The sequence below is a fragment of the Corythoichthys intestinalis genome, chromosome 10, assembly GCF_030265065.1.
Source record: "Corythoichthys intestinalis isolate RoL2023-P3 chromosome 10, ASM3026506v1, whole genome shotgun sequence".
Classification (NCBI taxonomy): Eukaryota; Metazoa; Chordata; class Actinopteri; order Syngnathiformes; family Syngnathidae; genus Corythoichthys; species Corythoichthys intestinalis.
Window position 1 is genome coordinate 19,306,845 of NC_080404.1, and position 14,489 is coordinate 19,321,333.

Consider the following 14,489-nt stretch of genomic DNA (forward strand, 5'->3'; position numbering starts at 1 on the left):
AAATAAAGTATCTTCGGTTAATATCTTTTGGTGTATCTTATAATACAGTGAGCACAGCTGAGGCTTATAGTCCAGTGCGGCTTATCTATAAACAAATGCCATTTTTGTATCAAATTTGGTGGGTGGCGGCTTAGTTAGGTGCACCTTATAGTCTAGAAATTACAGTACAAAAACGTCATTGATATAAATGGTTAAAGGTCTTAAGTTCCAACTTTTTAATCGCTGTTCCCTTTAGTGACCACTGTTCCTAAAAGGATTAATGACTGTATTTTTCTAACTATACGTCACATCAGAAAAACAAAAAAAACAAACCCACAGTGAATAAGGAAAAAAAAGTCGTATTAGAGTGAGTTAAGTTTTGGAGGCAAAATTTTACGATATTTTATCAGAGACCAAGAACAAACATTAATATACACATAAAATGTAGAACAACCGGTTAAAAATTCCAGAAACTGGACAGATGTGCATATCTGATGATGCATTAAAAAAAAACAGACCTTTTTGACACTAATGTCTGATAGCTGATGTTGTAATTCAACAAAACTGTCAGGTCTAGTCCTAAAACATTATTATTTTCTTCAAGACAAATATAGCACCACACTTTGCCACTTGTTCATAGCTAAACACTGCACGTATCACATTATACTTTGCAGTCAATGATTGAAGCCCAGAGCTTATAGTCACCAGCCAATTTGAATTTTCCTCCCCGCCGATGCTTTATCAGGTGTTCCCTGCTGCCAAGGTCTCTTTTTGACTTGGTTCTTCTACTTGTGAAAAGACGGGTTGAGATCAGGACTGATTTGGTCATTATCTTTCATTTCTTTGTCTTCTCTTTTGTTTAGGGTCAATTTCTATGTGCGCTATGAAGCACCATTCTATCAGTTTTTTCTCATCAGGCTGAATGTGAGAACGAGTACATACTCGAGAACTCATCTTGCAACTACTTCTGAAAACAGTCACATCGACTGTAATTGCGCTCGCTAGAGTGAAGACCTCAGAACAATTGGCAAGATTTTAGATCAGTACAAAATTGTACCATCTAACTTTCATCCTTTGTCAAGGAAGACGAATCAGAAGCCTGGCTGACTAAAATTTTGCAATATTAACCAGAGCAAAAAAAATCTGGATCATCTTTATTGACCAAGTATACTGTATTAGAAAATGTACATGGAATTGGTCGAGTTAGCACCACTGTAGTATATAGCAAAACATATAAATGCATAGAGCTGTTTAGCAAGTAGAATAGAATAGCCCTGTATTGTCATTATAAAATTGTACAGTGAAATTGTGGAGCATCTTCCTTTACAGTACAGGATAAGTTAAAATCTCAAAAGTGATCTGTAACTATGAAAGTATAATATCTAAATAAATATAAATGTGCATGAGAGTCCTATTTTCAGGCAGTGCAAATAATCAAAGTGAAGTAGCAGCAGTTTGACAGTGAAGGCATTGAATATTGCATGTTAATATTGCACGTAAGTAAGTATTGCACATAGAATATTGCATATAAATGAACGTTGGACATTGGGTGATGTGGTGTTACATATGGCAGTTCAGGGTTGGGATGGGTTGCTACCAGAGGGGAGCAGTTCAAACAGCTGGAAACCAGGATGTGAGCTATACTTGAGGATGTTTAGAGGTCTGCTGAGGCACCGGGAGGAGTAGATGTCCACCAGGGGAGGGGAGAAGACAGCCAATGATCCTCTGTGCTGCCTTGACTCCCCTCTGAAGCCTTTCCCTGTCTGCGGCAGTGCAGCTCCCATACTAGGTGGAAATACAGTATGTTAGCAGGCTCTCAATGGATGAGTGGTTGAAGGCCAGCAGCAGCTTCCTATCCTGCTTGTTCTTACTGAGGACTCACAGCAAGTGCAGACGCTGCTGAGCCTTCTTTATGATAGCTGTAATGTTAGCTGTTCATGAGAGGTCATCTGAGATCTGGACTCCCAGGAACCTGATGGTGTGGACCCTCTCCACACACTAGCCGTTGATGTACAGGTGCGGCGGATGGGTTCTGTTCCTGCTGAAGTCCATAATTACCTCTTTGGTTTTGGTGGTGTTCAGGGCCAGGTTGTTATCTGAGCACCAGTCTGAGAGTTTGTGGACTTCCTCTCTGTAGGCTGTCTCATCTCCCCGTGAGATCAGTCCAACCACTGTGGTGTCATCAGCAAACTTGACGATGGTGTTGCTCCTGTGGATTGGACTGCAGTCGTAGGTATAGAGACAGTACAGGAGCCGGTGCTCAGTGTGCAGGTGGACGAATGGTGGGGGCCAAGTCTCACAGTCTGGGGTCTGTTGGACAAGAAATCCTAATCCAGGAGCATGTGGGGGGGCCAGGATGTCTAGCTTTGTAATGAGAATGTCCGGGATGATGGTGTTAAATGCAGAACTGTAATCCACAAAGAGCATCCTGGCATAGCTCTGCTGCTGTTCCAGGTGACTCAGCACAGCGTGCAGAGCTATGGTGATGGCGTCTTCTGTGGATCTGTTCGCCCGGTATGTGAGAGTCGAGTGTGGGGGAGGAAATTGTCCTTAATGTGCCGGAGGACCAGCCTGGAGAGTGTACTAGTAGGGTGTAAGTACTGGACCATTGACAACTGTGTAACTGATGCAGAGAGCCGCCCAACAATATAAAGTAATCAAATCATGCAAACGAAAGCCATTATCTTACATAAAGTGACAAGTAGTGTTTTTATTTGTATAGCACAATTCAACACAAGGCAACTCAAAGTGCAACACATGAAGATCCACAGAGATAAAATTATTCGTAAAAATCACATTAAATCAAAAAGAAAATTAAAAACAAAGACAATTGAAATGGGAAATAAAATTATACATAAAAATCACATTAAATCATCAAGCGAATTAAAAAAAGTAATTGAAATCGGAAATGGAAACACAACAAAAGAATAAAAAGCAGATTGAAATTAGAAGTATATAGACAGTTATGAATACTTTATGGTAAACAACGTTTTTAGCCCTGATTTAAAGGAGATAAGAGTTTGAGCACATTTTAGACCTTTAGGTAACTTGTTCCAGAGGTGAGAAGCTTAGTAATTTAATGCTGCCTCACGCCGCTTGGTTCTTGTTCTTGAAACGTACATCAGATCGTTCCAGAAACATAAAATTGGGAAAAATGTTACAGCATTTAAATTAAAATTAAGTATTTTGAAAGGGGGAGTTACTTTTCAATCACCTTTTACACAGTATGGACTGTATCATACCATAGACTTCACTATCAGTTGACGGGACACGGGGCCCGGGGGCCGATCCTTAGGGGGCCTATTTTCAAACACTTAAAATTCTAATATTTTCAAAACCAAAGCCACTAGTGACCTAGAATGCTTAAATTGCGGAATTTCTATGGATATGAACGTAGAACAGTCTAGTTTATTGGTTAAAAGCAAAAAAAACCAAAAAAAAACGGGCAGTTATCGTTCAATTTACGTAAATATTTCAAGCCAAAGTTACGGTATTGTGTAATCCAACATGACTGCCGACACAAAACAAAGAGCTTTTTAAGGTGTAAAATTTTTGTAAATTAATGCATTAATCGCGTAATTTCTATAGATGTGAACGTAAAACAGTCTAGTTTCTTGGTTAAAAGCAAAAAACGGGCAGTTAGCGTTCATTTTACGTCAATATTTTCCTATGGGAAGGCGTGGTGTAATGACTGTGGGAGCTGTCTTGTCTACTGATGGTGGAGTCTATGATCATACTTTATAAATCTTTGCTGTTTCTGTCTACTAGGATTGTGTAAACGTTGCATGTCATTCCGATTTGGCATATGTTTAATATTACAAATATATGTAACAAAATATAAAATAAAAACTGTTTGGGGGACATTTTTCATTTGAATCTGACCATCACAAATGCTGCATGTTTTTGCATGTTTGAGTTAGCGTATAAAGACCTCTGATGCCATACTGAGACTGATTTGTCACCTAAATAACAAATACTCATCCTGACTTCAACCTCTGAAAATATCACAACAATCACCTCATTATTTTTCATTTATTTGAGGTCAATAACTGCCCAGTTTTGAACTCTGCTCTTATCGGCAGGTGAATAGTGACATAGCCATGTAATTTATATGCCATTATAGTTATGAGATAAAAGAAGAATAGTACAGTGGTACCTCTACTTACAACAATAATTGGTTCTGGAAGTAGTCTCGCAACCCCAAAATTTTGTAAATAGAGACTAGATTTACATGTAAATGCCCTAATCCGTTCAATCCAAGCACTACTGACACGTCACATTACATTTTATAATTGGGGTAAAACCAGGATAAAACAACACCCAAACACATTTGAATCATTCCACATACCTAACCTAACTGTTTAATACCTGTAATGAAGTAGATAATAGAAAACAAAGAAAAAATATATCTGACCTTTCGAGTGAGGTAATGTCCTCTTTCATGAGAGCGATGGTGCCTATCGCCTATTTCAATCTTCGTGACACAAAAATGTGAGGAGACCTATGCTCTATTGTAATGAACTGTCTTTGCGTTAAAAAAAAAAATCTCTTAGTGAGACAAAAGGACGATGAGCCTCATCATACTAGGACACCCAAATTGAAACGTCATCAACAATAGGCCAATAGGAAAGCAGAATCCCATTACGGAGGCATGATAGGAAATATTATGATCAATAGGGCAGCAATATGGCACATTTAAAAGCAGGAAGTACGTACAAATCTTTTACAGTATAGTACAGTATAAGTAGTATTGCTGCTTCTCGTAACCTAATGTTTTTCTTATTTTCTCGTTTAAACGTGTCGTAACCTGAAAATGTTTGTCGAGACGTTAGTGAGTCGAAGAACCGCTATATTTGTTTGAAAAACCTAATTATATATTGTTTGCTATGCAGATAATACAGTGCTTCATTTTATTTAGCATGAATAGCTGAAAATTGGAGAAGTGTGTACAATATGTAAAAATGGGGAAATGGTCATCAGAATATCTCAGTATCTCTCATGGGGTCCCTCAAGGGTCCGTTTTGGGACCAAAATTATTTAATAGTTATATTAATGATATATAATGTATCTCAGTTTTTGAAATGTATTCTTTTTGCTGATTATACAAACATATTTTATAGTAGTGAAAACCAAAATGAACTAGTAACTACTGTAAATGAGGAATTATGTAAATTAAAGATATGGATGGATATAAATAAATTATCACTTAAATAAGACAAAAGTAATGATATTTGGTAACGTTAAATATAACTCAGAACTACAAATAAAGATAGATGGGGTCCCAATCGGTAATGTAAATGAATTCGAATTTTTAGGAGTTATTGTAGATAGTAAATTATCATGGAAAGCCAACATCAGACACGTTTTGAACTACTCGCAAACGTTTTCGTGTGTCTGTATGTGGAGTGAAACTTAGGAACAATTTAGACAATCACTTCAAGCATTGTCAAAATATCCAAAAATTTAAATTGTTGTATAAAAATATGGTCTGGTCACAGTATAATGACATTTGCTGTTCTTGTCAATTGGTGTATATATTGAATTATTGTTAATGAGCAAACCTTAGTTGGTTGTCTATTGGTTCAGTTGTTCTTGTCAGTTTTTCTTTCATTGTTTGTACAGTCGTATTTCATGAAGTAAAGATGTTGGACAATGTGATCAGGGGTGGGATAAAATAAGTTTTTTCTTCTTTCCACTCCCTTTTGAGTGCAAATAGTTTGTTAAATTATAATGTATTTCTGTTTCTTGTGCATACTCAAAATAATAAAAAAGCTTCATCATCATCATAGTAAAAAAAAACTTTTTTTTGAAGGTTGATTTTTGAGTGGGTGTATTATACTCGAGAAACATTGTTCTGTTTCCTTTCAGAATCTCCAAGCCTGTGATTATTATCGACAACACACACAAGAGAAATTTTGCTATCATCATCAAATTGAGCATGGTTAATGGGTTTCTAAGGACGATCAGAAGTAGGTTTTTATCCACAAATGCCACCTCCACAATCAGTTCTTTAGTGACAGCCATTGACGGTGCTAGACGTCCAATTCATTTGAAGTGGAAGGGATTGCAGTGAACCTTTCAGTTCAAATGGATTGAACGTGTACAACAAATAAACTCATTTAAATTAAAGGAGAAGGATGAAAAGAGCCTCACGATTGGACGTCTATCATCGTCGTCAATGGCACTGGAAGAGTTAATAAAGACGCCTGACGAAAATCAGAGGAAACAGAGCAGATTAAATTTTTATCTCTGCTGAATTATTCGCAGCAATCTCTGCTGTCATTTTACATCCACTCGCTCACAATGCTAATGATAAGGTCTGTGTATGTAATCACCATTTCATTGTCAGACCATTTTTCCAAGCATTAGATATGCTTGTCTGCGTGAGGGGGGGGCATTCATTTTAGAATGTCTATCCATGTGGTTTTAATTAATAATCAAAGCCTATCCTATGCAGAATAATCAAGATCTGACTAAATGAACATCTGGGAAACAAACATTGCCTTACAATTTAATCAGATCAATGAATAACAAAAGGGAAAACATCATTTCACTGTTGATGATGATTAATATGGGATAGCACTGTGTTCATAACCGTCTGACTGACTGCAATTTATCAAATGTTGTACATGGAGTCAATTGTGTAATTCTGCTAAATGCTGAGAGAATATAAAAAATGCACAGGATAGAATGTCATACTGTACATCAGAAAAATGATTTTAGCAAGCATTTTAGCGCTAAAGTAATAACAAATATATAATTAGGTCAGTCAAAGGTTTTGCTCACAAATGTTGAAATGAAAGGTTATTGTCGTTCTGTATTTTTTTGTTTTTGGCGTGAATTACCGAATTTTTCGGACTATAAGTCGCAGGTTTTTTCTCATAGTTTGGCTGGGGGTGTGACTTACACTCAGGAGCGACTTATGTGTGAAATTATTAACACATTATGATATCATTTCACATGTTATTTTGGTGTTTTTGAGTGACACTGATGGTTTTGTTAACTTGTTAGCATGTTCTTTATGCTATAGTTATCTGAATAACTCTTAATAGCTATGGCCACGTTCGCGTTCTGCCTTTGGCAATGTGTGTTCAATTGTATTATTGACTTTTTATATTCATTCATTGCTGTGAAAGCATCTAATTATCATTTATTTACATCGATGCGAACCTGTTTGGTATCGAGGACGAAATTGACTCAGCAAATTATACGGACGTCCAGCATCGTCATTTGGGAGTTTAGCCCGCTGAATAGCCAGGACCGAGCCGTAGCATCCTGGTGAGGACAGTATATTCGCATTTCGTTGTTCATGCACTGTACACTTATTCAGCATGTTGTTCTCTATTGTATTTTTATATTAAATTACCTTTCAAGATTTCGTCTGTTCTATGTGTTGGATTTTATCAAGTAAATTTCCCCCAAAAATGCGACTTATACTCCGGTGTGACTTATACAGTGCCTTGCAAAAGTATTCGGCCCCCTTGAATCTTGCAACCTTTCGCCACATTTCAGGCTTCAAACATAAAGATATGAAATTTAATTTTTTTGAGTTCAACAACAAGTGGGACACAGTCGTGAAGTGGAACAACATTTATTGGATAATTTAAACTTTTTTAATAAATAAAAAACTGAAAAGTGGGGCGTGCAATATTATTCGGCCCCTTTACTTTCAGTGCAGCAAACTCACTCCAGAAATTCAGTGAGGATCTCTGAATGATCCAATATTGTCCTAAATGACCGATGATGATAAATAGAATCCAAATGTGTGTAATCAAGTCTCCGTATAAATGCACCTGCTCTGTGATAGTCTCAGGGTTCTGTTTAAAGTGCAGAGAGCATTATGAAAACCAAGGAACACACCAGGCAGGTCCGAGATACTGTTGTGGAGAAGTTTAAAGCCGGATTTGGATACAAAAAGATTTCCCAAGCTTTAAACATCTCAAGGAGCACTGTGCAAGCCATCATATTGAAATGGAAGGAGCATCAGACCACTGCAAATCTACCAAGACCCGGCCGTCCTTCCAAACTTTCTTCTCAAACAAGGAGAAAACTGATCAGAGATGCAGCCAAGAGGCCCATGATCACTCTGGATGAACTGCAGAGATCTACAGCTGAGGTGGGAGAGTCTGTCCATAGGACAACAATCAGTCGTACACTGCACAAATCTGGCCTTTATGGAAGAGTGGCAAGAAGAAAGCCATTTCTCAAAGATATCCATAAAAAGTCTCGTTTAAAGTTTGCCACAAGCCACCTGGGAGACACACCAAACGAAAGAAGAAGATGGTGCTCTGGTCAGATGAAACCAAAAATGAACTTTTTGGCCACAATGCAAAACGATATGTTTGGCGTAAAAGCAACACAGCTCATCACCCTGAACACACCATCCCCACTGTCAAACATGGTGATGGCAGCATCATGGTTTGGGCCTGCTTTTCTTCAGCAGGGACAGGGAAGATGGTTAAAATTGACGGGAAGATGGATGCAGCCAAATACAGGAACATTCTGGAAGAAAACCTGTTGGTATCTGCACAAGACCTGAGACTGGGACGGAGATTTATCTTCCAACAGGACAATGATCCTAAACATAAAGCCAAATCTACAATGGAATGGTTCAAAAATAAACGTATCCAGGTGTTAGAATGGCAAAGTCAAAGTCCAGACCTGAATCCAATCGAGAATCTGTGGAAACCTCACTGAGCTCGAGCTGTTTTGCAAGGAAGAATGGGCAAGAATGTCAGTCTCTCGATGTGCAAAACTGATAGAAACATACCCCAAGCGACTTGCAGCTGTAATTGGAGCAAAAGGTGGCGCTACAAAGTATTAACGCAAGGGGGCCGAATAATATTGCACGCCCCACTTTTCAGTTTTTTATTTGTTAAAAATGTTTAAATTATCCAATAAATTTTGTTCCACTTCACGATTGTGTCCCACTTGTTGTTGATTCTTGACAAAAAATTAAAATTTTATATCTTTATGTTTGAAGCCTGAAATGTGGCGAAAGGTTGCAAGGTTCAAGGGGGCCCAATACTTTTGCAAGGCACTGTATATGTTTTTTTCTCTTCGTTGGGCATTTTATGGCTGGTGCGACATACTCAGGAGCGACTTGTAGTCTGAAAAATACGATACCAAAATCTACTATAACCCGATACCTTTTTCGTCATCTAGAACCCTGCGGTTTTTAGTCGAGTATGGCTTATTTGTGGATTTTTTACAGTCTAATGAGGTGTGTATTTAAATTTTTTTTTTTTTTACTGTAAATCTACCTACAATTTAGAGTCCAGTGCGGCTTATATATGAACAAATACCGTTTTCTTTTAAAGGGCACTATGAATGAATTGAAAGACATGTGGTCTTAAAAGATAGATGTTAGTACGAGTTATAATAATCTGATATTAAAGCCCCTTAATGTTTTTGTTTGAATAAAATTTGTAAAAATTTAAATAAAAAAACTAGTAGTAGCCCGCCATTGTTGTGATGTCGCAGGGCGGTGGCGTCACATGGCCACGATGCCGTACTTCACAGTTTAAATACATAAGGTAGTGATTTAAATAAACCACAAGGTGTCAAAAAGGCTCACCAAATACACTGAATGGCAATATTTAGTCACAATGTACAAACTATGATGCTGGGAGCTATTATCAGGAGTCTTGTTTGTTCTGAAGACAACACTCAAAAGAACGTAAATCAGAATGGACCCGCACTAAACTGGAAAATACAGCATCAGTCAAGGGACAAAACGCACTCATTGGCTTGATCGCAGATTAATTTTAAACTTGCCATTGACACACTGTGGCGTATTTAAATCACTACCTTACATAATTAAAGAGTGACACGTTTTTTTTCTTTTTTCTTCTTCTAAGAGTCACACGTGGAATTCCGGCAGCGTGGCCATGTGACATCACCACCCTGCGACGTCAACAATAGCGACCTACTAGTTAAAATAATTTTACAAATTTTATTGAAATTAAAACATTAAGAGGGGTTTTAATATGAAGTTATTACAACTCATACTAAGATTAATCTTTTAAGAACAAAATGTCCTTCTATCCTTGGTTCCCTTTAAGATTTGGTGAGTGCGGCTTTTAGTCGGGTGCGTTTTATAGTCCAAAAGTTACTGTAAATGATATTGCAAAGTTAGTGTGTTATTATTTTAAGAGAAATAAAATGTTTAAATTACATTGGAAGAATGTAATGTGGGGCTGCATTTCTCTGAAATCTTTATTATCCTCTTGCTAAAATGCTTGCTGGATTAAAATAATGTTTTCATTGTTCTGGTTGAAAATGCAGGACACAATGTATGTTTTTTTAATTTGTTCATTAATATTGCTGTATTGACAATTAACAACACCGAAGCAAGTTAATTTACATGCTCAATTAATTTGTGTTCCAATAATGAAAAAAACTACTAACAGCCTTCACAGCTCATACAGGTACTGTACATCCTATTTTTTCCCTAATGCTCACTTGTCTTTTATTTTTCTACATGTGTTCAATGCAGGATTTGTGTATTTAATCCTTTATTTTGTAAATTTCAAAATGTTCACTTTTCTCCATTTTTTAATCCCTTGATGCTTATTGGCATAAATTAGTGAGATTCCAGACCACAGTTTTTGTACCATAAATGCCTGCTGTCACTAATTTGCATCATACATAAAAGAATATGTATTTTATCATTTATTTTTATATTGATTATTTTATCATGTTTTTTAATGAACTTTCTGAACTACATTAGCAAGTCTTCTTGAAAGCAAAAACACCAGAAGGATTTTAACCTTAATAAATATATTTTCTTTTTGAATTTTGGTGTCATGCTTATAATTCAATCTATTTTACAGAATCTTTTGGTGCACATTTTGGGGGTGTGTGCGCGTGGTATGGTGAAAGTTGCGCAACAGAGTTTATGTAATGCCTGCAACACCATACCACAATTATGCAGCTTAACACTTGAAAATGAGATGCATCGTTATAAATCGTGAAGGCAGAAATATGAATAAATAAACAATAATTCCAGTGAAGCAATGCCAGACTGTTAGCAACACTTCTTTTTTGCAATATGCAATATGCCCATTTTTTTTAGGAATATCTTAACAACGGCAAAAATGCATGAACTATGTTTTGTACTCGGGTAAAAAAATCAGTAGAACAGTGTTTTTCACCCACTATGCCGTGGCACACTACTGTGCCATGGCGTAGTGTCTAGTGTGCCGTGGAAAATCCTCCACTTACACCTAATTGATCTAAAAATGTTTTTGGAAAATGAATCCGCTCATGTGCAAAATTTGGTGTCTGTTCTGTCCATCCAATGGTCGGTAATCATGCAATACTCTTCCATATCAGATGATGTCAATTGGTAGCTTATTACTTTGTTGAGGTTTGCGTATGAGGTAAGAGTGGCATTTGGGCTAGATGTGGCGGCGAGCAAGTGAAACTATAACGGTGACAGCGATGGTAAAAGTTTTTAAAAAGGACAAATGCTTTCTCAGAACTGGACAAAATTCATTCAATAGTGGCTAAAGGAAGCAAAGACCATTCCCTGTTATTAAGGCAATAAGCAAAAGCTATCCTTCATTGGGATTTATGCTCGAATTTAAAGAAGAATTGAACACTGCGCGATTAAAGGTGCAAAATGTATGATTTGCACTTCAATTATTTATGAAATGGTCATAATATTTCAATATATATGAAATATGTTTTTGGAAATACTTCAAAAATAGATCTCAATGGTTAAGCGGAGATTTTCCCATTTTAAAAGACGATTTACGTGTCCCAAATTTATGTCTCTTTTGCTTCCGTGTTCATCATCAGCCAATCACGAGACCAGTTTCCAGTCTACATCCGGGTTTTCACAGCTATGTACGCCCCGTAACCAACTTTGACAAAAAGTCTAAATTTTGATTCAAGACTAAAAGAGAAGCAATAAAAGTATATGCATACATTTGGCGTGGTTGTGCTGTGTTATTTATCATGTTAGCAACGTTATTTAGCATCTGGATCCATTGACCGGGGCAAGGATAATGTCTTTACGCGTGTATATATTTAATCGGTAATTTAAATTTAAAATGGATGGAGCAATTAAATCGTCTATGTGGATGCTGTCAATGCATTACCAAATTATATATTTCTTTGCCAGTGTGCTTATACATTGAGAAAAGTAGCTTCAGTCACATCGGTCATGGTGACATAAACTGACTTGGACCTCGTATCACGGCTCTTTTAAAAATATATAATTAAATAATAAATATTTGTAGTGAAAAATAATTGTTAAAAATTAAAATTCAGAATAATCATTGCTGCATCCTTATTTTTAAAATTTTAAAAATAAATAAATAAAGCATCATCATCATCATCACGGGTCTTGCGTTGGGGCTGGTTTCCCGTCCCATTGCGTAGAGCTAACCAGGTGAGCTAGGCCCCTCCAGTATTGGCGGTCTTTTGCCAGCAAATTTGCATCCTTCAAGGTAAATCCATGTTGTTGGAGGTTGGGAGGCTATGGGCTGATTTGTCCCAGCTAGCAAGGTTTCGTTAGAGATTTGCTAGGGCCACCTGATGTTCTCGATGGTTCTGAGAGCCCTGCTGTCAAATCAGTCTTTTCTTGCGGCCAGTGTCTTGTTTAAGGGCCATGTTTCAGAGCCTAAAGGAAAATAGAGAGTACGGCGGCGCTATAGACCCTACTCACGTGACGTCACAACCACGCCTCCGCGCCATATTGTCCGTCAACTCATCGTGTTGACGCATTACCGCTACGTAAATTCCTCCTATTATGGCGTATTTTTCTGCTCGTTAACATTAATCATCAAAATGGTGAAGATGTGTGTAGCGGTTGGTTGCAATAACAGAGAAGATAGACGGAGAGACTTGAAGTTCTACCTTATTCCGAGAGACCCGGACAGGAGAGCGAGATTCGACGAAAAAACTGGACTCCAAACAATTACCACAGATTATGTAGTAGTCATTTTATATCTGGTAAGATGCATTTAATATATAGTTAGAGGGTTTTGGGCTGACAACCTCAATTAAGATCATTGCGAGGCTAATCGCCGACAACATACAGTTTCAAATTCAAGATGCTTATTTCTTCCACCATCATTACATTTTGAATAATATTTAGCTGGTACCAAGCGAAAGAAGCTGGCCTCGTCTATGGATCATCAGTTAAACAGGTGTGTCCAAACCTTTTGCAAAGGGGGCCAGATTTGGTGTGGTAAAAATGCGGGGGGCTACCTTGGCTGATTTACATAGAACAATATATTTAAACAAATTTTAGCAAGCCCTTCTGTGTGTCACATTTGCTTTATTATTGTTTTTAATTCATAATTTCAACAGTCTCGTCTTTGTGGCGTTCTCTTTCGACACTCGGGCCATTAAACTAGCTTCAAGTTGCTATAATTTCTCGCTGCGTATCTTCCCTGTAATGTTGTCGTACATGTCAGCGTGTCTTGTTCGGTAATATCATAATCACGTCACATCGAACTCTTTGAAAACTGCGACTGTCTCTTTGCAAATGAGGCAGACACAGTTGTTGCGTGTTTTATTGAAGAAATAGTCCAATATCCACCTATCCTTGAAGCGTCGGCCATCGTAGTCAACTTTTTTTTTTATTGATTGTCGCCATTTTAGAAAATTGGAAGTAAAGTGTCACACGGGGTAATGTTGCTTAGAGTGCTGCTTCTAACGTTTTTCAAACCTTCGTGAAAATAGGCTGATTTTGTGTGGACAAGATAGTTGTAGATATCAGGGTAGCAGATGTCAGGCAGAGAGGGCGAAGCCAGCGGGTCGAAAAATATCGATTTAGGCATCAAATATGGATCTGGCGAATGGATAGACTGAAGCTTTTCCAGATAACGCCTTTTATGCAACGCATCCAATGAGTTTACAGCATCTGAAAGCACCGGGGCTTCCGTGAATTTCACTATAAATTGCACGACAAATTGAAACCATTGAGAATACGGATAAACAATGACGGACAATATGGCGGCCGGATACAGCAACACGTCATTCTGTAACGTTGGTGAGTAGGGTCTATAGATTTGGTTTCCAGAGAGACTGCAGGGCAGAGGCTGCTAGGTTCTGCGGCAAAGAACCTCTGATTTAAGATCCCCAATATCGGTCACCATGGACTCCAGATAAACAAAGCTTTTCACAGGCTCTATGGTGTCATCACCAAGCAGGATGGTGGGTGGATCAGGTCCCTCACTGACATGCATGAACTTGATCTTGGTCCAGCTCACGTGGAGACCAAGCTTTTCTGCCTCTTCGTTGTATATACTAAGAGCGTCCCTCAACTGGTTGTGGGAAGTGCTGAGCAAGATGGTGTCATCAGCGTAAACCAGGTCGGTCAGTTGGTAGTTGCCAAAGGACACTCCGGGTACTCGCTCACAGACCCTGCACATCAGGTGGTCGATCACACAATTAAACAGGTCTGGAGCAGCTACTCGGCCTTGGCGGACACCACTGGAGATGGGAAACCTGTCAGTCTCGGCCGTTGACACGGTTACAACTCTGTCGGTTGA